The following is a 26,073-nucleotide window of genomic DNA, read 5'->3' on the forward strand; positions in this document are numbered from 1 at the left end:
GTTGGCATATTGATAGCAACAAACTCCAAAACCACAAATAATTTCTCCAGGAAGCTTTATATAGAAATCAAATAGTTTGGAGAATATGACTGAGCCTTTAGGAAACTTACGGGTTAAGTCCCATACTGATGACAACTAGTCTTCAAGAGTAATGATTCAGAAGTTAACCCATTCCCAAATACATGAACCATGAAGCTGCCTTATACTGAATCTCGCCTTGGTCCAACAACGTCAGTATTGCAGCGGTTCTCCAGGGTCTCGGGCTGAGATTTTTCACATTACTTCCTATCTGATCCTTTTACATAGAAATGGCAAAAACTGAACCTGGGACTTTCTACATGCCAAGTAGATGCTCTTCCAGTGAGCCACAGTCCCTCCCCAAACCTGCCCACATGCTTGATATCTACTACATCCAAATATCTTAACAAGATGTCATGATCCACCATATCAAAGGCTGCTGATAAATACAGCAAGAGCAGCAAAGAGACACAGAGAGGCTAAAGCATTAAACTATAACACTTCTGTTCAAATGCAAATCATCAACTAAAACCATCAGCACCATCTCTGTCCCTTGTCTGGCCTGAAATTAGACTGAAAGATATCTAGTGTGGATGAGTTATCTTGTCCAGAAAAGGCAAATTGGATATAAAGGTTTTATCAGCAATGAAACTTTGCAAAAAATTCACAACTCATCACCATTTTTTGTTTAAAGACTTCAACTTAGGTGCCAGAAGGTGTTGATACACAGAGTAGCCACAGTTATGCTGCTCATTTGTTTCTTAGTTTTTGCCTACTGGAGGGAAGTTTGGAAAGTTTTTCCTTTTGTTTGTAATGCCTCTGTGGGGGTAAGATTTGAGAAATCCCAGTTTAGATGAAATTTCTATCCACATTACTTTTCTTTATAGAAAGTCCACTGCTCTGAAATACGTGTGAGGGAAGAATGTATGCTTTGTGTTTTTTCATTTCCCTCAAAGACAGAATGCACAAAGGCAATTATGACTGAGTGGAAAGGGGAATAGACATTGACTATACAGATAGGCTGGGGTACTTCAGCTGCTTTGCTTAGATCTTGTTTTGAATTCTTTCAGCAGTTTGGGTATATGAAGAATATCAAACCAAGTGCCTGATGAACAAAGCCTATTTTAGATATCAGCTGCTAATATCCAAACAGGTCACCAAGCTATGTGAGAAAAGAGACTTACTGATGGGACAATTGGTTCCATACTTCAAATGTTTGTAGCACAAACTTGCATAATTAAAAACAAATCCCCCAAAGCCTATAAAGTCTGGAAAACTAGAAAGGACATTAGCCTTATTGTTTTCCTCAGTGAGCAGCTTAGTTTCCATACTGTCTCCCTTCAGAATCCTACTGTAATGTATAATCAATAACTGACTTCAAAAGGTGGATCTTGAGCTTCCTCTTTCATTATTTTTATGCAGGTTTTTCAGAGTAATCTGTGGGATTACTTTTACTTCCCCCCACTGTACATTGGAAATACTAATGTCCTTTAAAAAATCACATTCAATTAAAGAACTCTATTTGTTTCTCAATATTAATTTAGTAGCATGGCTACTAATTTATCCATACAGTATAACTAGAACTGGACAAGGATAAGAGTTTATTATCATTTTAAAAGGGGTTCCTGAGGCCACAATATTTTATGGACTGCCTACTCCCATAAGAACCCACCTCTATGGTCATCTTTAGAGGCTCTGATTTGAGCCCCCCTGCCGGCTGAACCTAGATTGGAGGCACTGGCAACTCCAGAATGGCCTTTGTAGTTGTGTCATTGAAACTCTGGAACTCCCTCTCAAGGAAGATTTGTTTCCCTTTATTATTGTCTTTCACTTGTGAGTGAAGACTTCTTGTTTGTTTGTTTGGCATTCCCTCACTCTTACTCACCATCCTCCTTGTTTACGTGTTTATGTACTTTGTTTAATTGTTTTAAATGATAATTTTAATGTTTGAAATGTTCAAATATTTTAATATTTGCTGTTTTGAGAATCCTAATCTGGGTTAAAATGTGCATAGAAAAGTTTTTTTAAGGTTATTTTAAAGTTACATCTTGTGGGTCTATGAAAAATCATGTGGGGAAGGGGAAATAAATAAATAAATGGAAGCATTCCCCTTTTCCATTGCAACTGTGGAACTGCTTCTTGCTCACTAAAGGAGCAATTTTTTCAGTTTATTTAAATTATTTCAATGCTAAGCACATGTATTCATAGGTAAGTCCCATTTTATCCAGTGTGATTTACACTCACAGGAAAGTATTCTTAGGACTGCAGTGTTAGTTCTGAACCTCACTTATCTAGCACTGTACTACACTTGTCTTTCACCATGCTTTTCAGCCATCTACTCAAAAGGGAAAAAAGGGTTTACAAAGGGGGTGTCAGAATTTTTAAAATAATACAGATATCAATTAAAACCTAACTTTAAAAGGCAATGGAAGTAGGAATACTCAGTGAGGTCTTGCCTCATTTGAAGTTTGGGCTGAGATGGTGGGGGGACCCAGCTGCTGTTCCTTTTCCTTCTAGCTTTGCTGAGGACAGTTTTTGTTGTTGTCATTTCATTATTGTACTACTTTGTGAGTTATCCTGAAACTTGTTAATGAGCGGAGAAACAGGATGTTAATCTTTAAATTAAATATAAGTGAAGCTGCCTCCGTTGCCCTAATATTCAGAAATAAACAGAAGTTCACCTAGACTAAAATTACAGCAAGAGAGTAAGTTATATATTTATATTTTCCACTGCATGCTGTATAAAAAGAGTTTGTGGGAGTTGCAGTCTCTGGCTCTATTTTTATCCCTATTCTAGTTATTTTTAAGTTATTAGGGGCTCTGTAGTTGAAAGAGTCCTTGAGGGGGTGAGTGTGATTAATTAGAATTAGAGGAAACACTCTTCATCTTATCTTAATTAATCCCCCCAACAAGAGTCTATTAGCAACACTGAAGTCAGAGAGTCCTTCAAAATGTGTAGCATCCTGGATGTAGAGGACGGGGTTAGAGTTCTTTCACAGTATGTATTGCTGTGCTCGAATTCATTCCATTCAGAATGCTCTTACACTGGGGGGGGGGGGGGGGGGGGCAAGAAGTTCCATTGTTACAGGGTTTGCTTTCCCTTGAAGAAGAGAGCATTGGCTTATGACAATTTTGTAAGATTTGATTTATTTACTATCGTATTGGTGGAAGCTCAGAGGCACTTCTACTGGTATGTTTTTATTCCTTCCTCCCCCAGCTGCGAAGAGTGGTGGCAACTTGAAGCTCTGAATTTTCCTTAAATAAATGAATGAGGAAGCTGTCAGGAGACTATCTGGTGAAAACCATCTATAGCTATTAATAATATTTGAAGGAAGGAGAATGGCCTGGCCAACCTTGTCCTGACTCCATCTTAATACTCAGAAGGCAGCAAATAAGCCTTCATGTACCTTGCCCTATGCAAGAATGCTGAGGGTCTCGGAATGTGCTGCCCTTTCACCTCCTTCCTGGAATCCACATTTGGGGTAGACAGCTAAAGTAAACATTGGTCTCCTTAAATCTGCACATTGCTGGTAAATGATTGTGTAAGAAAGAATATATCAAATAAAGGAACATAACCACTGTCACTGAGACACAAGCAGGATGGACAGACTGGTGTGTGACCCTCATCTCTGAATCATGTGTCATTACTACAAATATTAATATTATTTTGTTATAAGATCTGGCTCCTTTGACAGACCCATTCACAGTACCTGGACACAGCAATCTCACAACAATATTATCAGCTGTCAGGGTCTTGGACAACTTAATCTTTCCCCATCATTGTTCTCTTTAAAAAATTACACACAAACACAAAACCTGACACTCAGCTGTTCTAACCATTCTGTGGGAAGGGCAATAAGCACACTGCTGCTGCCTACTAGCACTACTAACTCCCTTTTATGTTCATGGCCATCACCAACACTTGTAGTGAATTCCACAGATTAATTTCTCATTGAGTAAAGAAGTGGGGTTTTTAGTATTTCCCAACAATTTTATTGAGTGCCCCCAAGTTCTAGTATTTATGCAAGAGAGAGCAAAAAATTTCTGTCTAGTCTATCCACTCATTTCTCCATAGGCCCTTCTCTCATAGTAAGGGTCTCTTCTTCCCTCCCTTCACCCCTTCTCTCCTGTCGGTGCTCTTAAGTGGTACAGGTGACATGAATTGTTAAACATATCAACAGGACACTTACCTTCTGGATCACCTGTTGCTTGTGGATGCATTGAGTGCTAGGAAGGGGGAGGATGGGTTTCTGCCTTTATTTCCATGTCATTTCAGAGTGCCTGGGGTGGAGGCTTGTTGGCCCTTTCTCAGCATCCACATATCCTTAGTCACATGGTTTCCAGTATGTATGGAGCACAAGAAAGGGCCAAACAGGCAACCATGGCTGTTCCTGCTCTGGAAAATGGAACAGGAATGGAGGCAGAAGCCTCTCCTCTTCTTTGCAGCCTCTGTAAGCAATGGGTAATTCAGTGAGACTCCTATTGGTATGTATGACTCTGAGTCAAGTTGCTACCTGTATTGTCAAGGACTATTCTCATTAGTCTCTGTCCTCCTCTCTCCCCACACTTTTCCTGTTCCCTTCTCTCTCCCTCATCCACTTCCTCAGGTCTCACAAGAAACTCATGGGGAAAGGAGAAGCCCAGTAGTAGTGGTGCATAGTTGCAGAGCTGGTCACTCACCCCTCTCCTTCTCCTCTTACTACCTGGCCTCCTTCCTGCAAGCACTGTACCTGCTCACTGTGGGTGGCAGTGGCTCCCACTTCTCCCCCCTGCACTCCTCCTCCTGCTGTCTGACCAACTGCCTGCCTGCTATGGTGGCCAGGATACAGTTGTCTGGGGGGCTTTGGAAACCAAGAAGGATCCCCAAGTTTGCAGGTAAAAGTTCCTTCTCTCTTCATGACTCTGATCCATGTATATAAGTATATGCAGATGGAGATAACTGGACTATTTTTCTACATGTATTTATTTTTGAATATAGGTGGCTATATTTCACTGCCTATTGAAAGGCTATCAAGGAGTAATAGTACATAATTTCACATAAAATTGCTTGTTTTCTTTAATAGAAAAAGGAATTAGTAAAGGAAGTGTTTTTCCTAACATTTACACTCCTTTGGACCTGTGTGTAATGTATGACACACATAAAGGAGAGGAGTTGATAATGATATAGTGTTAAAGGAGGTTATGAGGCAAAGCAGAAGGAGACCTTAAAAAGAGTTCTGAAAGTATTACATAGTTACTATGGAGGGGAACTTAGACAAACAGGAAAGGAAACACTGCTTGGTAGTTAAGATGGAACAACTTTCCAGTAGCTACTCACTAATGGAAACATATGGAGCATCAGTGGTGTTTCATGGGATATAGTATTTGTTTAACTTTTATTTACTTCAGTATCTACTAATGCAAAAGTTATTTAAAAACAAAACTTAACAGAGGATTAATCTCATGACATATTATAAATGCAGATGCTGTGTTGTGTATTATACTCTCTTGCAAAATGACTTTTACGCTGTTTAAAAACCTCAGGCTTTGTTCCAGTGTAATCCATTTTTCAACCCTCCAAATTAAATGGGTAGAATACATGTGAAAAATAATCCATTATATTAGTGTCAGTGTTTTGGAATGCCAAAATGCAGGGATACTTAATACTGAGATACTTGACTACAAATCTGACCCTACATGGGAAAGGAGAATGAAGACAAGCCTGGGTTCTGAGAGGCACCCCCGTCATGAATTTTTCTTCTCTTTGTGTCTGTGTGGTTAGAGTACTGCTTCATAGGTTGGACATCTGTTACATATCATATCCTTATTGCATATCTGTATTTTCCAGCAGGACTTCCCAAATTAGTCTGTGCCTTCAGGAGCAACTTGCATTCTAGGTTGGTCCTCAAAATGCTGTTTCATGACTGGTATTATACACTGAGGCTAAGCAGCTTCTGAAGCCCAAAACCTCTGGCAGGGCCCATGGCCACCAAGTCTACCAACCCCCACCCTCATTTCTCCCCTGACACCCTCTCATGTGCCCTTTCCCCCTCTGCTCATGAACACTCAGCTAACACACAAAATCAAATGATTTTTTTCTTGCCCCTGTTTGTTCTCTTCACCCAACCAGTGCTACCTGCGCTGCCAACTGTTCTGCACCACCTGGGATGGTCATGCAGATAGTGCATAGTGGCAGCTGGAGTCCACAGAGGCAGCACTCTCAGCTGTATGCATCACCTCACACTGCAGGGAAAGGGCTGTGGGTGGTTCAGGTGGCTGTGGTCCAGGTGCTTGTGATAAGGCTAGGGAGCACTGGCTGGGCAGCATGTGGTGGGTTGGCAAAAAGGCAAGCACAAGCAGAGGGCCTGGAGATGGTCAGTAAATGGGAGGCATCTTCTGGACAGGGACCTTCAAAACTTAATCTATTTCTTGTTTCCCTTCATATGCTCCTCCTTTCTGACAAAGTATTTAGCAGCACAGTTCTACCTGCTTTGTGCCTATTGTTGTAACTTCCATTCTTCATTGTAGACTCCTTGCTGACTCTCCTCTCAATCACACATTGTAGACTCCTTGCTGACTCCCCCCTCAGTAACAACAAAATACATTTTGAAATTGACTAAACAGAATGCACATGCATTTTGGGAACACTCTGGGCTTTTCTGTACATTGTTCTTACCCATAAAGCCATGCTCAAGGGAAGGTGGGGTGGAATGATGGATTATTTCTGAATCTGGTGTAATTTTTGCATGTACACTCTGGGTTGGATGATGTCATGACTGACTTGCATTGTGTATCAATTGATAACTCCCATGCAATCAGTTAATAAAAAATATGATTGCTTACAGGCAGCAGAATTACAGGGCTATTTGAGTATCTGCCAGTATTTCATATTCAACCTTTAATCTAGGACAATCTGCTGTTCACTCAATATGTTTACATTTTCACTAAATACATATCTATTACATTTTTATTCTGCCCTTCCATTAAGAACCTCAGGGGACATATGTGACTCTAACACTCAGTTTCTTAGGATCAGGGTCATCTAGTCTAACGGTCTGCACAATGCAGGAAATTTAGCATACTAATATATTCAGTATTAATATATTCAATATATTAATTTAAGGAGATAAGCTAGGAGAATTTGAAAGTGTGACAGATCAAACGTTCCTCTGGTTCTAGCCTAGTATGATAACAACTATACCTCACTGGTTTTCAAATTAGAGTTATCATTTTACTTCAAGAATCCAGTGCCTCTAGAGTGTGGTTTAGTCTTTATGTCCCATGAGTCATTCAAAGGTTAAATATATCAGATTAAGTGTACTTTCTGACATGGAACCATATTTTGTGACTGAATCTACTAGTCTAGTTATATATATTTGTGACTGAATCCACAACACAAGCTGTAACTGTGCCAACTAAACTCAATTTGAAGAGCAGGCTCATTTTTACTAGGCTTTGCTATTTATCTTCTTAAATGAACTGGGCATAATACAAATGAAGCTTTGACTGGAACAGGGTAGCCTTTTATATACCTAAATATATTTTTTAAAAAAAAACTATCTTCAAATTTAGAAAGGATATGTTTCTTTTTAGTTATTGATGGCACTCTTGCAATTAACTTGTTTACTGGTTATAGTAAAAATTCTATCCACATATAAGAGACGTTTGTAGCTTTGGCGGGAGAGCAGGAAATAGTACAGCAGAGAAGATAAGAGCAGCACAGTTCACAATTTTAAAATGAAAGCAGGCTAGATACATATCCCCATGCAGGAGCTGAGTAATGAGAGACTACCCAGCCAAATCATGAACAGCTAAAATTCACAGATCACAGAGCTGCAGCAGGCATGGGGCAGCGAGTACTGTCCCTTATCAATAAAAATGCCACAAACAACAAAGCATCTTGTGGCACTTTAAAGTCTTGAAAATTTATTGTAGAATAAGCTTTTGTGGTCAACAGTCTATTTTGACAAATGACAAAATGAGCTGTAGCCCTGAAAGCTTACGTTACAATAGAGTTGTTAATCTTTTAGGTGCCACTGTACTCTTGGTTGTTTGTGCTTCAGTACACTTATCTGGATGACCTTCTTCAACATGTCACAAATCATTTCCTCTCTCTCTCTCTCTCTTTTTTTTGCTATCTCACTCAATAGTTTCATTATGATCATCTCAAAACATTATGGGTGGGTAGACAGGAGAAAGACAAAATCCTTGTCCAAACAGACCAGATCAAAATGTCAAATGGAAAATTAAGTAAATCCTTTGTTTTTTCGATGATGATAACTTCCCATCACAACCTAAATTGTGAACCACCTTGCAATTTCATCATAACCTGCCCCCCCTGACTTCCGGGGTTGGGAAAATGGAGAGCTGACCCGCTTCTTACAAGAGGAGCGGACAGGAGCCTTTGTTTAGGACATAAAAGGTGACTCCACACCTGCTGTCTACCTTTTCCAGTGAGGGAATTGTCTATGACATGCTTGAAGAATTTTGAGGGGGTTTACTTTGGCTGGTGAGGAGTCCCAGAGGGATTCCTTTCTGGCTTTGAAGAACCCCCGGTGAAAAATTGCATTCCATCATCTACAAAGGATCTCCTGGGTCATTAAATTGACTTAAGTTCATCGGCGCAGACTCGGAGGAAGGCAGCCGCTTGTCTCTTCGCTCCTACTAACGCTAAGTTGTTTTAATCTTTTAACTTTTATCTTGCCTTGACAGAAGGAATTGTTTTTAAATAATCTTATCCTATCACCTCACTTTTGATATTTGGTGCCTCTGTTTTGTCTTTCCCAAGCTCTGGTTGTTTAATTAGTCAATAAGCCTCTGCTTTCGTTTTCCTAATCAGAAGCTGCTGCAACTAACGACCTACAGCTGAAGTTTTATAAAGTTTTATAAAGTTTTACATAGTCTTAGCCTGTCTCTCAAAGACAGGGTTTTGTTTTTTTTTGTTTTTTGTTTTTAGAATCTTTTAATTTGAACTGAAGGTTGAAATTAAGTCAACTCCTGCAAAGCAACAAGGCGGAGTGCAGTCGGCTACAGAGTTGGCTCTGACAAATTTGGCTATTAAAGATATTTTACGATATTCTTAGCAGATGTTGTGGCTTTTATCTGTAAGTTTTAAGACATTAGTTGTTTGGTATTTGTTTTATTTATTTATTTATTTATTCATTTTTATCAGGACAGGGCTAATTGCCACCCAACAGAACCCTCTTAATGGCATCAGGCAAGCGGCCAAGAGAAGTGGAGGAGGAATCTGCTTCTTTGCCACTTTGCAAACAGTTCAGGATAGAGGACTTTTTTACCTTAAACAATAAGTCCAAATCTGCTCTGCCGTCATTTGCTATTGAAACATCGAATCGCTTCTCCCCTTTAGAAGACGAGGTAGAGCCTGCTGAAAAGGAGGAACCGACTAATGAATTGACTAATGAGTCTGATCACGAGGATGGCGTTGACTCTCAACTCCTATCTGGGGTGGGGGCTTTAAAGGTGCAGCAGAGTCAGCATGATAATGAAGAAAGATCCATGTCTTCTGACGAACTTGCCCCAATTACCCTTAATGCAAGCACAGTGGATTGTATCTTTAAAAAGTTAAAGAGTTTAGAAGACCAAATTCTTGACCTTTCTTTAGAACTAAAGAGACTATCAGTGTCAATGGATAAAGTCTACTTAGCCCAGCTGGATGATACCTCTATTGGTGCTCTAGCCCCTTTAAAGCGATGTCCGTCTGCAACTCAGGAGGTTGATCCCCGGAGCTCCTTTACGGAGTCTAAGGTCAGCGTGGGCCTTAAAAGGAACGTGCAACAATTGGTTCTACAGCCCAATAAGGTTTGCATCACTGTTTGTCCTTATGGCAGGAAGACCCCATGCTGGAGAAGTAAACTTTTAGCTAAATCCCATCTCTGTGAACTTCTTCATCTGAACTATCACAAAATTGACTTGATTACCATTGAATCTCTTAATGATCAGTCTCAAATGCAGAGGATTCTGCTTACCTTTCAATCCTCCAACATTCCTTCACTAATTTTGAGGCGAAAGAATTACCTATGGTCAAAGGGGGTTTTCCCTGTTCGATCTTTTATTAACTCTCAAACTAATGCTCTGCTGCCTAACCTGTCCGCAGGGGTCAGGACACGAAGTAATCCCCATCTCTTGAAGAACGCATCATCTTCAGCGGCAAAATATAAGGCTGCAATGTGTCTTAAGGTATCCAGATCTGGTCAGTCCCAAGCAAACCCCGAGTTGCATAATGAGTCATCAGTGCAGCCCTCTATGGATGTGACGCATAGTCCCCTTAATGTTTCATTAGAAGATGACCTTTTGCAGTCATTTGGGAGTCTTCCAGCAAAAGATCAACAGGCGATACTCATAAGACTTGAAGGTACTAAGCTGCAGCTGCAAAGGTCTTTAGAGCCGGGGAAATCAGTTCCTTCAATCAACCTAGATCCTGCAGGCAACCCCCTGCCCCCTTGTCCCCCATCAGCTGACTTAATTGATCTGTCTATGGAACTCTCTCTAACTGGCTCAAGGGCACCCCAACATAATGGTTGTATTTTCACCGATGACTCCAGGGTTCTAGAAAGGATATCCATTATCGATTGACTACCAGCTAGGGAAGCCACAAGGAAGATCCACATCATCTCCTGGAACATTGCTGGGTGGAAGAGTAAAGCGAATGACTCAGATTTTTTGGACTTTTTGAAATCCTTTGATTGTGTCTTCCTTCAGGAAACATGGGCAGAAGACAGTTTTAGACTGACGGATTTTAAAGTTTTTAATCTCCCCGCTTATAGATCTCACTCTAAAGGTCGCAGTAAAGCAGGCATGGCTGCTTTGGTGAAATCCAGCTTACCATTTAAGGTGATCCTCTTGGATCCTTGCCCGCCAATTGCCCAGGCTTTATTGCTGTCCTCCCCAGCACTGACCCTAATCATGATTAATGTTTATTTAGCCCCTTCTAATGGTGAGCTGGAGTTTGATGCTGTCTGGGAGAAATTTTCTGACTATGTGACGTCTTTGTCTAGGAAATTCCATACTGCTCAGCTCATGATTTTTGGTGATTTTAATGCTCGGATAGGCAGTAACAATCAGAAATGGATCTCTCATTTTGGCTTTGAAGCGGTTGAATCCCCTCCACTACAACTATGTTTACCCCGTTGTTCTAAAGATACTTTAACCAATAAGGCGGGTCTTAGATTAATTGAATTCTGCATAGCGCACAATGTTATAATATTTAATGGTCTCTCCAAATTTCCAGCTGCAAATGACTTTACTTTTTTTTCCACAAGGGGTTGCAGTGTGATAGATTTTTGTGTGGGCTCATCCAACCTTCTGTCATCTATCGATAACTTTTACATCGATCCGCGCACAGAAAGTGACCACCTGCCCCTAACTCTATCCCTACGATTGGATCTGGAGGTTAATATGGTATCACCTTCCCAATCCATGAAGGCCCCTGAGAATGTTCTAAAAAAAATCAAGTGGTCCCCGGCCCTAGAAAGGGAGTTTTCTTCCCTCTTTGGCTCTGAAGCGCTATGCAGATTAAGGGATTCAATCATTAATTCCAATTCAGATGATTCAATCCTTTCAGGATTTTCATTATTAATTGATTATTGTAGTGCCAAAGCTAAACCGGTGATCTTGTCTAGGTCTAGTTTCTCCAGCTGGTTCGATACAGATTGTTTAGCTTGGAAACAAGAACTGAGAGCTCATTTTAAAGAGGCTTGTCACTCCAAAGTCCAATCAAAAATTAAGGCCTACATTGCTTACAAGACAGCCTACCTGGAGCTTACTACATCCAAAAAGAAAGCTTTCTTTCAGAATAAATGGGACCAACTTTACCACTCGATAAAATCTAACGATAATAAGGCCTTCTGGAGAATCATTTCAGGTAATCTAAAAAACAATTCTGTTACTGACCCAAATATCTCTGAGCAAACATGGGTTGATTACTTCTCTAACATTTTTGCTGCCCCATGTGTATCCCCTCCCATCTTAGCAAACCCCTCAGTTACTGATATGCCGGTCTGGCCTCCAGTAACTCTAGAGGAAATCAGTGAGTTATTGAAGGATTTAAAAGCGGGTAAAGCACCTGGCCCTGATGGCCTTCCCGCTGAGGTATTCACAAAGTTTGCCGATTGGTGGCTCTTGCCCCTTGCAAAATTGTTCTCTTTTATCGATTTGCATGGCTCCATCCCTGACTCTTGGCTTGACTCTATAATTATCCCAATATACAAAAAGGGGGGGGTTGGAGTTACCAGAAAACTTCCGCCCCATTAGTTTATTATCTATAGTGGGCAAATTGTATGCAAAACATTTAGAACTCCGATTAACTGACTGGATGCGCCTAGGCAACATCATAGGTCCTGAACAGATTGGCTTCTCCAAAGGCAAATCTGCTATGGATCACTGCTGCACTCTGGCCTTCCTTGCTGAAAAATATATGCATACCGGGTCAAAAAAATTATATGCTGCCTTCATCGATTTGAAGGGTGCTTTTGATTCAATAGATAGAGCCCAACTATGGATCAAGCTAGGTCACCTGGGAATGGACCCTCGTTTGCTGTTTCTCTTGAGGAAACTTCATTCTAATACCTTTTGCCAAGTGAAATTTTCTTCTAGCGGTGACTTGACTAGTAAAATCCCAGTGTTAAAGGGGGTAAAACAAGGTTGTGTGCTGGCCCCACATCTTTTTAATTTATTTTTAACTGACCTGGCACAATTTTTGACCCCTATCAATGGTCATCCGCCTAAACTTGCAGGCCGAGCGGTCCCCTTATTACTTTATGCCGATGACACTACCATCCTCTCTTGTACAAGAGTGGGCCTGCAAAGGTATTTGAACGCCTTTTATGACTACTGTAATTGTAATTCACTCTCTATCAATTATGCCAAATCTAAAGTAGTTGTCTTTTCAAATTGCTGGGGTCCACAGAGATGGTTTATTGGCAATTCAACAATCGAGCAAACAAAAATTTTTAAATACTTGGGGATCACTTTTAACCACAAGTTAAGCTGGGTTTCACATCGTAACAACACCATCAACTTGGCTAAGTGTTCAGCTGCTCAAATTAAACAGTTTTTCTTTGCAAGGGGCAACCAATTAGTTCCAGCAGCTATTAAAGTATTCAAAGCCAAAACGCTTGCCCAAATCCTCTATGGTATCCCTATATGGATCTCAGCTTTTACCAGGAAAGTGGAGGGCATTCAAGCCTCATTCTTTAGACAAATTCTTGGTTTGCCAAAATGTGTGTCCTACTTTGCTCTCTGCTCTGAAGTGGGTCAGTCTTTGGTGGAGACAAAAGCCTGGATTGCAGTGTTTAAATTCTGGCTCAAAATTCATTTTAGAACAGATCCCAACAGCCTTCTTGATTGTATGAAAAGAGACCCATATATTTCGTCCTGGACAGCACTGCTTCTGTCTAAACTCAATCAATTGGGGTTAGAGGTAGATGATTTTTCTACCTCTGAAGAGTCATGTATCTTCAGATGTATTAAACTGAGACTGTGGGAATTGGAGGAAACGAAATTACGGCCAACTCTCCCTTATACTTGCTCTCCAGCTTCCTTAGGTCTTTATGCTTTTTGTGGCAAAATGCCCAATTATCTATCAGACCTAACCACTCCAAGTCATCGCAGGGCATTTATGTTGGCCAGACTAAACGCGTTTCCCTCCAAAGTTTTACAAGGGAGATATCAGCGAGTCCCTTTAGCCGACAGACTTTGCTCCTGTGGAGCGAATACCCCTGACTCAATCCAGCATATATTGCTTGATTGTTCTTTTTACCATAACCTCCGTAAAGATTTATTTGGCAAGCTTTCTTTTTCTCCAGATTTGTCTATTCTGCCACCCTGTTATTATTTATTGAGTGATACTGAGGGGGTGGTTAGTGAGGCTGTGGCAAAATTTCTGGCTGACATCCTTAAATTTAATTCTGACCATGTTTGAATGTATCTGTAAGCTCGGTTTTATTTTGCTTTTATCTCCGATGTTTAAATTTTTATATTCTGTGTATTTTTATCTGAATCTATTATGCCATTAAAGGTTTGGTATGGTATGGACTTAAGTTCATCAAGATTCCAACTTTCTATGGATTACAATAACAGCTGAAGGAGAAAAGATCAGTGTGAGAAAGCAGAGACTTTTCGTTAAGGTAAATATTGTTATCTATCACTCCAGGCTTAAAATAAGGTTTTTAAAATTAAATTTTTAAGATTTGGAAAGAACTGTAAGAGCATAAAGCTAAGAAGAAATAAAAAGGGGTATATTTGGACTTTTAAAAACTTAAAATAAGCAGGAAAGTACAGAAAAATAACTGATGTTTGACATACCTGTGGCTTTGAAAAAAAAATACCCCGACATAACAGAGTGCTGAGCTTTAAGACGAAACAGGAGGTGATGTGCTACAACTATCAAGAGACTATTAACCATAGAAAATGAGACTTCATGGCCAGAAAGTCAGGAAGTGAACACTGAAAGAAGAGCTTTGTTTTAAACCTCCAGGGACATCTCTAGAGCCAGAAATCATAGAGAAACATTGGCAGCCATTAAAGAAGGGTCAAAGGTTTTATATTTTTAAAACAGAATTGTGTCAAGCATGAGTAAGATTCCAATGTTAATTGATTGTTTTAGGGCCCTGCTTAAGCCTGGTCTGGAAAGTGTCATGGAGGGCACAACCGTGTTGCCTTATTATTCTTTCCCTTCCCCCCTGTCCCGCTTTATGGCTAGCAATTAGAAGGAGTGAGAACTGAAACCAAGTAATCAGCACCTTCTCATACATCCCATGAAGGGAGTATAGGCCATCTGGAGAAAGCAGGGATGAAGTCCTGATAATGGTATGGGAACCTAGACATTTATGATAGTTTATGGGTGAATGCTACCCCGCAACCCCATCCCTTGGAATCCCTTTGAAGTAAGCCTCAAAAGAATTGTATCAATGTATCAGTTTCATTCTTCTCAAGAACTGTCTATGCCAAAGTATCGGTCTATCAATAAACGTAGTCTTTGTAGCAACTTTGACTCGTCATTGACTCTGCATGCTTGACAAATTGGACTTTAAAAGTTTATAAAATCGACAGCAATCATCTTAAAAGAAGAAATATTTTGGATATTTTTAAAAATATGTTTAAAAATAAAATTTAAGGCTTATTGGAAAAAGGAAAACTGTTTGAAAAAGGGGCTTGGAAAAATCATGGCTGCCATTTTGGATTTTTTTAGAACTTTAAAAATTAATATCTTGAACTAGGAAGCTCAGAGGATGGTGATTTTGGGCTTGTTGGAAAGGGCATGCCCTAATCTATTGGAATATATCATTGGTTTGCTGATTGGTGAGGTCAACCTATAAGCCCATTCTGTGCAATGGGAGGACAGTGATGTCTGATCAAAAGTTGGAACCAAGGCTTACATGATTAAGATCAGGTTCACTGGGAGGTGGAAAAATGGCTAAAGTTCAAGAGCAATTGGAGGCGATGGAGACAAGACTGTTGAAGGTGATGAAAGACTTAGCAACTGGAAATGAGAAGAAACTAACAAAGGAAATAAATTCCAGTGCTAAAGAAGTCAAGAAAGAAATTAAAAAAGAGATTGATGAGCTCAGAAAAGAATTGCAAGCTACTGCTCAGAAGACACAGAAAATAGACACAGGAAATAGAAATTAAAGTTAAAGACCAAGAAGAAGACCATCAAGAAGATGCAGGAGAAAGCAACACTACAAGACTGTAAGTTAATGGAAAACATGATTCGTCTAAGAGGTGTACCTGAAAATGACCAAGAGGACTTATAGAAGTATATATGTATTTATTAAGAATGTATTTATTAACTGTATTTTACAATTGTTTTATACAATAATCATGGTATTATTGTATATTGTTTTATACAATAATTATGGTATATACCATGTCCTGTTAGCCGCCCTGAACCTGCTTCGGCGGGGAGGGCGGGATATAAATAAAATTTATTATTATTATTATATTTCAACAATCATTGCTGAGTATATGGGAGAGGACCCTGATGTGACGGGACAGTTGTATGACTATGTTTACAGGGTTAACTCTGAATTTGCTAGAAAGAACAAGCTACCAAGGGATGTGGTAGTAAAATTTACTACAAGAGACATGGTGGGAAGGATTTTAAGTCAACAATTTGAAAAAGCAATGGTGGTGGAAGAAAGCAGAATAAGAATAATGAAGGACTGCCAAGAAAAGTTATAAGTGACAGAAGACATTTCAAAAAATTGACATAAAAGCTAAGGGTGAAGGGAATAAGGTATAGATGGATTTTACCAGAAGGTCTTAGCTTTGAGTATAAAAGACTGAGAAAAACAATAATAGATATTCAAGGCATGGAAAGGTTTTTTGCGGACAATAAGGAATTTGGGGATACAGAATAATTGAAGAATCACTATGGATTACAATTTAATTTCTTGGAATGTAAATGGACTAAATTCACCACAAAAAAGAAAAACAATGTTTCATTGGATTAAACAAAAATGTAATATAATTTGTTCACAAGAAGTACATATCAAACAAATGGATTATAAATTTTTATGGAATACATTTTTAGGTGAAGAATTTTTTTCATTGGCTAAGGAAAAAAAAGGAGTGATTTTTTGCATTAAAAAAGAATTGGAGCCAAAGTTGATTTTTAAGGACAGTGACGGTAGATATTTTGCAGTGGAGGTGTTGTTAAATGAGAAAAAAAGTTGTTATTGGGACTATATGCCCCAAATGGGGCAAAGAATGTTTTTTTCAAAGACATTATACAACAGTTAGACCAAGTAACATATGATCAGATAATGTTAATGGGAGATTTTAATGGAACCATTAAAAATTCTTTGGACAGATCTGGGAAAAAAAATACAGACGGCAAGTTACCAAAGTCATTTTTTGAACTAATAAAACAAGAAGGTTTGGAGGATGTATGGAGAAAGTTCAATCCTAATGTCCATGACTATACCTTCTTTTCGGCAAGGCACAACTCCTTCTCAAGAATTGACATGTTATGGACCACCAAAGACTTGGGACTTATTACAAATAAAATAGAGATTCTTCCGAAAATAGGTGCAGACCATAATCCATTATTGTGGTTGGCAAAAGACAGGAAAAAGGTGAGGAGATGGAGATTAAATGAGGACTTATTGCAAAATGCAGAAACAGTGGCTTCTCTTGAAAAAGAAACTAAAGCTTTCTTCCAAATGAATGAAAACCAGGACGTTCAATACCAGACTGTGTGGTACGCGTACAAAGCTGTAATGAGAAGAATCTTAATTACATTGAACAATAAAGACAGAAGAGACAAGGAGAAACAAATGGTGGATTTACAAAAAGAAATAGGCAAAAAAGAAAAAGAATTAAGAAAGAGACCGGGGGAAAAAGAAAATTTTGCGGGAGATTACAATTTTACAGAGTCAATTGAAGCACCTATTGAATAAGGAGATGGAATGGAACCTAAAAAGATGGCAACAGAAATCTTTTAAGGGAGCTAACAAACCCAGCAAATATTTGGTGTGGCAAATCAAGAAAAAAAGGGAGAACAAATTTATAAACAAAATTATAGTTGAAGGTAAAGAGATTGTGGATCAAGCAGGAATTAAAAGGGAATTTTACAAATACTATGCTAAACTATTTAAAGGCCAACAAGTAGATAAAGAGAAAATAGAAGTGTACTTGCAAAAAGTAAAAGTAAAGCCTTTAACAGAAACTATGGAAAAAACCTTAAATGAACCAATTGAAAAAGTTGAAATAGAAGCAGCAATTAGTTCAATAAAATTAGGTAAAGCACCGGGTTCTGATGGTTTTTCAGCAAAATTTTACAATGTCCTGGCAAATGCATTAGTACCGAAGCTCCAAAAGTTGATGAATATTATTAGACAAGAAGGGAAAGTACCAAGCACATGGAAGGAAGTAGTTGTTTCATTGATACCAAAGGAAGACAGAGATGCAACATGTATTAAAAATTACCGATTTCATTCAATAATGACTATAATTTTTTTGCTAGGATACTAGCAGAATGACTCAAACAGCATTTAAACACTTTTATTCAGGAGGATCAAGCACGTTTTCTCCCCAGAAGGCAAATAAGAGACAATATCAGAACAGTAATAGGTATTGTAGAATATTACGAAAAGCATCCAGAAAAAGAGGTGGCATTATTTTTTGCTGATGCAAAGAAAGCTTTTGACAATCTTAACTGCGACTTTATGTTTGCGGTGATGGAGAAATTGAAATTGGGAAATGATTTTGTAAGAATGGTTATGGCTATTTATACAGAACAAAAAGCTAAAGTTTGTGTGAATGCAGATCTGACAGAACAAATGATTATTAGTAAAGGTACAAGGCAAGGTTGCCCTCTATCTCTGTTGCTATTTATAATGACTTTGGAGATTTTGCTGATGCAAATCAAAGAGGATAAAGAAATAGAGGGGCTGAAATTGAAAGGTTTTTCCTACAAATATAGGGCTTTTGCAGATGATGTGATGTTTATTAATGAAAATCCATTACAGGTGACGCCATTGTTGTCAAGTAAAATTAAAGAGTATGGAGAGTTGGCAGGCTTCTGTATAAATAAAGAAAAATTGAAAATTTTAAGCAAGAATCTGTCATTAAGCAAACAGAAAGAACTACAAAGAGTAACTAGATGTGAAGTTACCTCGAATGTAAAATATCTAAGTGTAGAGATTGCGAAAAGAAATATTGATCTGTATAAAAATAATTATGAAAAGCTTTGGCATAAAATTGAAGGAGATTTGTTAAAGTGGAATAAGCTAAATTTGTCTATGCTGGGTAGGATCTCTGCAATCAAAATGAATGTTCTACCAAGAATGATGTTTCTCTTTCAAACAATTCCAATAGTGAAAGACATTAAATAATTTAATCATTGACAAAAAAAGATTTCAGAATTTGTATGGGCGGGTAAAAAACCAAGAATTAAAATGACAATTCTGATGGATTTATTTATTTATTTATTTTATTCGATTTATATCCCGCCCTCCCCACCGAGGTGGGCTCAGGGTGGCTTACAACAGAAAAAAACTAACAGAGATCAATTTAAATACGTTAATTCTACAATAAAATACATAAAAACCTAAAAATACATAAAACTCACATCGATATACACTATGCTACCTTTCCTTAAATCAGTCTTTCAAATTTTCCAGTATTCAATAATCTGATGTTCGAGATTTAATATTCAGGCATTCCGATCACAATTAATTATATGCCAACCGGAAGAGGGTTGTTTTACAGGCCCTGTGGAACTGTTCAAGGTTCCGCAGGGCCCTCACCTCCTCCGGGAGCTGATTCCACCAACAGGGAGCTGCAATCGAGAAGGCCCTGTCCCTGGTCGCTTTCAGACGGGCCTCCTTTGGCCCAGGGATTGTAAGGAGGTTCTGAGACCCCGACCTCAGCACTCTCTGGGGAACATGTGGGGAGAGACGGTCCCTAAGGTAGGCAGGTCCCAGACCATAAAGGGCTTTAAAGGTCATAACCAGCACCTTGTACCGAACTCGGTATGTTATTGGCAGCCAGTGCAGTTCCCGAAGCCCTGGCTGAATGTGCTCCCGTCTAGGGAGCCCTAACAACAGCCGGGCAGTGGCATTCTGCACTAGCTGCAACTTCCGGGTTCGGCACAGGGGCAGCCCCATGTAGAGGGCATTGCAGTAGTCCAGCCTCGAGGTGACTGTTGCATGGATCACTGTTGCCAGGTCGCCGTCCTCCAGGAAAGGGGCCAACTGCCTTGCCTGCCTAAGATGAAAAAATGCGGACTTGGCAGTCACTGCTATCTGGGCCTCCATAGTTATAGTAGGCTCCAGTAGCACCCCCAGGCTCGTAACCCTGTGCGCCACTGACAGAGGCACACCGTCGAGGGCCGGTAAGGGAATCTCCCTCCCCGGACCATGGCAACCCAGGCAAAGGACCTCTGTCTTCGTTGGATTTAGCTTCAGCCCGCTCAGCCTGAGCCATCTAGACACGGCCTGCAATGCCAGGTCCAGGTTTTCTGGGACACAGGCAGGCCAGCCGTCCATAAGTAGATAGAGCTGGGTGTCATCAGCGTACTGGTGGCAACCCAGCCCATATCTCCGGGCAATCTGGGTAAGAGGGCGCATATAGATGTAAAACAATATCGGGGATAGAACTGTTCCCTGAAGAACCCTGCAATCCAGCGGGTACCTCCGGGACAATTCACCCCCAATCACCATTCTTTGTCCCCGACCCTTGAGAAAAGAGGTAAGCCATTGTAAAGCCAACCCCTGAATCCCCACATCGGCGAGATGGCAAGTCAGCAACCGATGGTCGACCGTATCGAACGCTGCCGACAGGTCTAGCAGCATCAGTACCGCCGAGCCGCCTCGATCCAGATGCCGCTGGAGATCATCCACCAGGGCAACCAGCACTGTCTCCGTCCCATGACCCGGGCGGAAGCCCGACTGATGGGAGTCAAGGAAGGAAGCATCCTCCAGGAAACTCTGTAATTGCAACGCCACTGCCCTCTCAATGAGTTTACCCAAAAAGGGTAAATTTGAGACCGGCTGATAGTGTGCCAATTCGGCCGGATCCAATGTTGGTTTTTTTAAGAGGGGGCGGACCACTGCCTCCTTAAGAGGTGTTGGAAACTGCCCTTCCATCAGGGATCTATTTATGATATCCCGTACAGGATACCTAAGCTCCCTCTGGCAAGATTTAATAAGCCAGGAGGGGCAAGGGTCCGAATTGCAAGTTGTAGGGCGTGCAGACAAGAGGATCCTGTCAACTTCCTCCAGGCTGAGAGCGCCGAAACCATCCAGAATACAATCTGAAGACAGGCAAGGAGCCTCGGGCTCGGATACTGTCTCCAATATGGCGGGGGCGTCGCGGCTGAGCGACGCGACTTTATCTGCAAAAAATTTTGCAAAAGCCTCACAGCCGATTTCCAATTGACTAACGTTTGGGCTGCCCTGTGGCAGCGTTATAAGAGTCCGAATTGTGTTAAACAATTGTGCTGGGCGCGAAGTTGCAGATGCAATCTTAGCCGCAAAGTATGTTTTCTTTGCGGCTTTGACTGCCATCTCATAGGACTTCATACACTCTCTATAAGATGCTCTAGTCGTTGCGAAAGGAAGGGGTGGCTTCCAGTTGCCCGATTTTAAGTTATACCATGATGCTGTTTGTTTGGTATGGATCAAGGACTGGATAACTTAACAGGAAATTATTGCCATTAGAAGGCCATGGGAACATTTTTGGTTGGCATGCTTACATGTATTATGGGAAGGAGAAGATGGATGGTTTTTTCTCACATCATTACATAAGAAGAAACTTGTTGAATATTTGGAAAAAATATAATAAATATGGTGATGAGAGAAAACCACTATGGATTGTGCCAACAGAAGTCATAAAGTTATTGTCAGATCCACAGGAAGATAAATGGTCATCATATAAACAACTGCTAAAAATACAGGGAGGCAAGGTGGAACTAAAATCGGTGGAAGAATTGCAGGACAAATTTAATTGGTACCAACTGCAATAAATCAAAAGCTTGGTGGAGCAGGATATTAGGAATACAGGAATAAGACAAGATCAAACAGAATTGGAAAAATTGCTGTTGGGTGAGAATGAAAAATTGATTTCAAGGACTTATAAATTACTATTGAAATGGTCTACAGAAGAGGAAGTAGTGAAACCTCAAATGATAAAGTGGGCAATAAATATGAACAAAGAAATACAAATGGAGACATGGGAACACCTATGGAAGAACTCTATGAAAATATCAACGTGTTACAACATAAAAGAGAACTGTTTCAAAATGATGTATAGATGGTATATGACACCTAAGAAATTAGCAAAAATGAACAATAAAATCTCAGATAGGTGTTGGAAGTGTAAAAAACATGAAGGTTCTTTCTACCATATGTGGTGGACTTATGATAAAGTGAAACAGTTTTGGCAAATGATTCAACAAGAGACCTCAAAAATTTTGGGTTATGACATCAAGAGAGCACCAGATATCTTTCTGGTAGGATTACAAATGGAAAGTTTTCTGAAACAAGATAGAACTTCGTTGTGGTACTTGCTTTCAGCTGCAAGGACATTATATGCGCAAATGTGGAATCAAGATAAAATACCAGAGAAATGGGACTGGATCATAAAAGTGTTGCACTGGAATAAAATGGATAAACTTGCTAGAATCTTAAAAGACTGTAATTCAGAAAAATTTAAGGATGATTGGAAGAAATTTCAAGAATATGTTGAAAAACAATGGAAAGTTAAAAGACACTTAGTGGTCTTTGATAATATTACATGAACTTTTAATGGAAAGATAAAGTTGTTAATATGGTTTTCTGATCTGATATGCAATTTTATAGGTGGATAGCTTATGAGAAAAATAGAAGGTTAATTTTAATAATTACTAACGCATAGTCTTGGCTTATTTTGTGTTAAGATATCTGGAAATGTAAGTGAAGATTCTATAATTGTGAATTTTACCTTTTTTCTTTTTTAGTTACTTTAAGCACTGGCGGAGGTCAAGAAATTGAGAGTTGGGGGAAGGAGGAAATTTGTAATGTATTGGTTAACATTTTAAAGTATATGTTTGAATATATTTCAATATGTTGCAAAAAATAAAAATTTGTTTTACAAAAAAAAATAATCTGCCCCCCCCCCCCTTGTTTTTGTTGCGAAAAGTAAAATGGCACTTAATTGGATAACACTATTAGCAATGTCTCACCATTAACTGTACAAAAACAAATGAGATTTGGAATTTCACATTTGACATTTCTGCATTGGCTGCTTTATGATCTGGGTTACCCTCTTTTTTATTCTATGGCTATTGGTGGAGTTTTTCTATGGCTATTGGTGGAGAGAAATGAAAAACAGCATTGAGCAAAAACACATTACAGGTACACTATATTTTATGACCAGCATCTTCTTCCTGATCCAGTTCTTGTTATTTTTTTTTCTTTTAGAAGTTAGCACCTATCTAACAAGCAGGGCAGAGGAGTTTTGTTTGACTCCTCTTCCAAAAACTATGGTCTCTCTTCCCTTTTTATATTATGGTGCTTCTAGATGGAGATCTGTTTGAAGTGTCAGGTGTTGTAATTAAGCTGACATCCTGTATCACTATGTGACACCTGACATCCATAAGCAACACAAGATATTTGCCAATCATGTACCAAGTGATTACCATTTAATTGAGTAGCAGAAAAAAGTCTGCAAGATCAGAGTAGGTGGTATTGTTCAAAACAAGGACCATACAGGTCTACATAATATCCCTTCACGAGTTGATGGCTGGGGATGGGGGTCTCACAAGTTTCAGTCTAGAAATTCCGTATTAGACCTTTAATCCTGGTTTAGCCGTGTCCCCAAACTGATTTTCTACACTAGAATCATGCAGTCATAAACTCATAGAATTGGTTTCTATGATTCAAGTGTAGACTGTCAGTTTGGGGACAGAGCTGAACCAGGATTAAAGGTCTAGTGCAGAATTTAATTGTTTAGTGCTACAATGCCATACCAGCTAAGCTACCTTACCTATGGCCAAAGGAAACTTATTGTCGGTGAAAGGTCTGTAGTCCGGACCTTATAAATAGAGGATAAAGCAGATGCTTTACATGAAGAGCCAGACATGGCCCTTTATATTTCCTATTAAATGGCTTTTAGGTAGCAAGCATTGGAAAGACCCTTGTCTGCCTCAGACTGGAAAGCCACTTCCAGTGAGAGTGGACAATATTATGCTGGATGTCTCAATCTCAGTGTCAATAGAAGGCAGCTTCATATATTCAAGACCAACATAGATGGCCTTTATAGTTCTTACAAGCCAGTAATGGCTCAAAAACACCAGTAATGGCTCCAAAAAAGCAGGTTATATTCTACCTTTCCCTTGTATCCATTATGTTATGCCTGGATCTCTCCTCCCTCAAAGGACTAGTTTGGTACCTTGGACAAGGTGACATATGCAGCCTTCTTTCTCAACATCTCACAGGTCGTTTTCGCACTTAGCGTTTGCTCCCCTTATTCCGCGGCATAATTATGTCCGGCTCATTTTCCTCGTTTTCGCACATGGACTCTTTTGCGGAGTCGCTTTCCATGAAGCCCCGGCTCAAATCGTTTTCCCACTGGCATCGACTTGAGTTCGATGCCCTGTCAATCATTTTTTTTTTAAAGCGCAAGTCTGGTTGTGTAACTACGTAACAACGTAACATCGAGCAGTCACAGCTGTTCATTCCCCTTCTTTTCGTGGACAAACCGCATCACGTGTGCCGCTTCTGCTTATGGATTGGCTGCAGATGTAGTATCCTCCACAGCCCTTTATGTATTAACAGAAGCATTCACAGTGGAGAATCCCAGCACTAGATTCCCCCCCCCCAACACAAATTCCGAAGTTGCGAAATATCGCAATAACGAAGAGAGAGAAATCAAGGGGTTTGTGTGTGTGTGTGTGTGGCAGCTTCTTCCTTTCCCAGCCTTGCTCCCTCCCGGGTGGCGAAGCTGGGATTTCCTCCGCGCTCTTCCCCCTCCCCGGCCGGCGCTTGCAGCTGCAACGGGGACCTGACTGATTCCTGCTGCCAGAGCTCCCCCCCTGCCCCATTCTCTCCTTCCCCTTCTGTGGCGCGTGTGAAGAGCGAGCTCGCGTCTATTTTCTAACCGAGCGGAATGTAGCCAGGGAGGAGAATGCAGGACTCCAACTTCCCATTTTATACATGGCGATTTTGTGCAGGTCCAGAAATGCTGGTGGCACAGCTGAGGGAGGCATTGCCTTTTTAAAACACACACACATGAACGCTTTGGCCCGTGCCGGCACTAGATTTCCCCCCCCCCAACAATGTATAATGTATAATGCAATTCCGTAGTTGCAAGATAATGCAACAGCGGAAAAGCAACCTCACATACCCGCCACTTCAGCGAAATAACGCAACTAAAGTCAATAATAAAAAAAAATTCTAACGAAACCAATTGAAGTGGCAATTGAGGCTATTCCAGGAGGGTTTTTTTTTTCAAAATATTGCTATTACGCAAGAAATATGAAGTTTAAAAAAAAAAATGGCCGTGCGGGCACTTTTGGGAAGCGCCGCGAACGGCTGATGATTGGCCAAGGGGGTGGATGGGGTGGGAGGACGGAAAGGGAGAGGGTGACGCCCACAAAGCAGTTGATCCGGCGTGGATGGATTTCCCACAGCAAACTCCGCGGAGTGGATCTGGAGGTTTTCAAAAACTCCGGAAGCATGTTGAAAAACATACTCCGGCGTGAAACCCCTGAAGCGCCGGAGCAAACCGCAGCGCCGGAGCAACAGGTGCGAAAACCAGGAAAAGATCCGGAGGTAAATGGGGTGCTACGCCGGAGTAAATGCTAGTGCGAAAACGCTCACAGTGTCATTCCTCTAGACTTTTACCTGATCTGCAAATAGGATCAAAATAGGTCCTATAATCACATGGGATGTGTGTCATCAAATACTGGCCAGAGGTGTGTCTGAGAAAAGTGATCCTAAAGGTGCAAAGGTGCTTTGTGATCCTAAAGGTGCTTTTGGCAGTTCTCTTCCCTCTTTTCAATCCTTCAATGTCAAAGATCAATTTCCAGAAAAGGCAGTACAACTAACCACCTGGTTCTTCTGGGGCTCTCTTGTTGTGATGGAGTGGCTCTATGTGTGTGTACCTGTGTGTGCATTATCTGGACATCCACTAAATTACACTCCTAATATGAAACTGAGTATAACTTCTACTTTGAATGAAATGCTGTTCTGGAATAGTTAAACATGCTATAGTGGGTTCTATGGATCGATGAGGCGAGGTGGTAGTGAAACGTCAGCTCTTTATTGATTACATAGTAAGGCTAAGCATAAGACTGCTGAACTGGGCCCACACACCCGTGTTCCTGTGCAAGTGTTTGATTGGTCCATTCAAACCAGTAGGGGCAGCAGGGCTTTGGATCCTGCTGCCCCTTGTTCCCAAGTCCCCAAGCTCTGGCTGTCTGGCTCCAATGAGCCAGGCAGGAACACAAATTCAGTTCTCACTTGAGTTCACATACATTACATCCCTCCTCTCCTAGCTCACAAGCCCTGGCATACATAGTCTTTTAGGTAAGCTGGCTTCAAGTGCTCTCTTGTTTTCCACCTGGGTGCC

Source organism: Heteronotia binoei, chromosome 4 (assembly GCF_032191835.1).
Source record: "Heteronotia binoei isolate CCM8104 ecotype False Entrance Well chromosome 4, APGP_CSIRO_Hbin_v1, whole genome shotgun sequence".
Lineage (NCBI taxonomy): Eukaryota > Metazoa > Chordata > Lepidosauria > Squamata > Gekkonidae > Heteronotia > Heteronotia binoei.